The sequence below is a fragment of the Borostomias antarcticus genome (genome assembly GCF_949987555.1).
Source record: "Borostomias antarcticus genome assembly, chromosome: 14".
Classification (NCBI taxonomy): Eukaryota; Metazoa; Chordata; class Actinopteri; order Stomiiformes; family Stomiidae; genus Borostomias; species Borostomias antarcticus.
In genome coordinates, this window is record NC_140247.1 from 11839995 (window position 1) to 11842109 (window position 2115).

The window sequence follows — 2115 nt, forward strand, 5'->3', positions numbered from 1 at the left end:
CTACTGATCAGCTACTGACTGACTCATGCTCTCTCTCCTTGCAGTGTAACTGCTATAGCAACGTCACCGCTAGCACCTGTGCTTACACTGTTCTGCGTCTATGTTGTCTAAATACAGCGGGAGTCATGGTGTTTAGTGCCCTCTCATGAACAGACCGTTCTGTCTCTCTGCGACCGCGGCCGCTCTGCGCTCACGTCATTGTTTACCCGTTGTCATTGTCTAAAACAAGGACTTATGTAGGGCGGTGCTAAAAGCTGAGCACACTAGCTCCTTCTGGACAGGCTTTAAAGGGCTTGTTATGGGTTCCCTGTGTCATGTGCACCACTTTACCAGACAGATCCTTTGTGGGTGAACTGGCTGCTTGAAAATAACAAGGTATCTGGAGCAAAAGATATCGTTAGTCAGTTAATGTGAGTCTGACTTGGAAAAAATGATTAGGAGATCTACAATACCGTACAAACTGAATGTGAAGTTGAGTGCCTTTTCACTGTGTGGCGGAAAATTGACAACGCAGCAGTAACCTTTAATGTCACACGCGTCCCTCACACACGGGGTCTGGACTCAGCAGAAATATGAATTTCACAGGTGATCCACCGAGGGGCTAGAAGCCCACACCACACACAACCAGGCAATCTAAGTTAAGTGCCTTACTGCTGAAGGGCACTGCGGCAAAATGCCTCACTTGGGATTTTAGCATGCAGCCATCTGGTACCTCCCCTTTAATTCTCTACATAAATATATATTCAACTGTTTCATTCGGCTGTAATGGGCCATTGTCCTTTACAGACCCTTTAAAGGTGTCAGGTTTAGTTGTCGATGTTGTTGTGAAGGTTATTCTCTCGGCTCCTAGAATCTAATATGAGTTTACATCAGCCTTTCTGATATGGTGTGATAAACTTATGGAGGTTATTGAACATGATGTGCCACAAATGAGTAAAATAAGTGAAAGGTTCAAAGCCGGGTTTTCACTCGTCAACAAACAACAGCGCACCTGACCGCCCCACATTTCTACAGTATCCATGGAAACCCCCGGCAGTGTGCACAGGGGAATTCTCTGGAGGCATCTCACCTGAAAACAACATGTGGAACGTATCTGGGCATAGGGGAGAGGGTTTGATGGAGATCAAAGACAGCTGACCGCGTTGCCCTGGTAAACATGTCCTCTCTCCCGCCCTTCGGGCACGCTCGGTGAAAAAGGCTTTATCGCTTTCCTCGGATCTGATACAACCCTGGGACTCGGCAAGAAGCACAAATGTTTACACTTTTCGGCGCTTTGATGGAGAACAGCGAGGGTTTCTCCGTGGCCACGACCGCACAGAGGATGCTGGGTAAATGTGTTTGAGGCCAAATGGGGGAGACTCTAGTGTGCACTCTCCACTCTCTCCGTTGATGACAAACCCTGTCGTTCCTCCTTGTCTCCCTCCTCTCCTCTCCTCTCCTCTCCTCTCCTCTCCTCTCCTCTCCTCTCCTCTCCTCTCCTCTCCTCTCCTCTCCTCTCCTCTCCTCTCCTCTCCTCTCCTCTCCTCTCCTCTCCTCTCCTCTCCTCTCCTCTCCTTCATTCTCCTCCTTTCCCACCCACCCCAATAAATCCCTTCATTTCTCTTCTTTTACCCCATTTTTTTCTTTTCTTTCCTCCTCCACTCCTGTCCTCCCTGGACATGGCATTGTTCCACAGCCAAAGACCTCCGTGTCGACTCGGGTGACACCTCTGACCCCGCCCCTCCCCCCACGCCCAACCTCAGTCCCCCCCCCCCTCCCCTCCCCCGCCCTCTCCTCCGCCGGTCAGTCACTAAACCCAGGTCGTAAAGTGAGGGACCTCAGCTGTGTGGGTAATTAGGGCGTCTGTCCCCACACACAGACATGGAGTGACACCGTTAACCCCCACCCCCTCCCCCTCGCTACCCATCACACCTCCACCCGGACCCTCCTCCCCTCAACCCCCCCAACCCCCCCAACCCACCACCCTCTCCGCTGCTGTCAAGTGCTATAAGTCTCAGCTTTGGACCTTTGAGTCTGATAATTATAGTTTGTCCAGCCCTGTGTAGGGACACTGAGTGGAGCTACAGACATCCTTACCCCCCCCACACCCCTCCCGCCCCCCTTCTCCCCAATCTA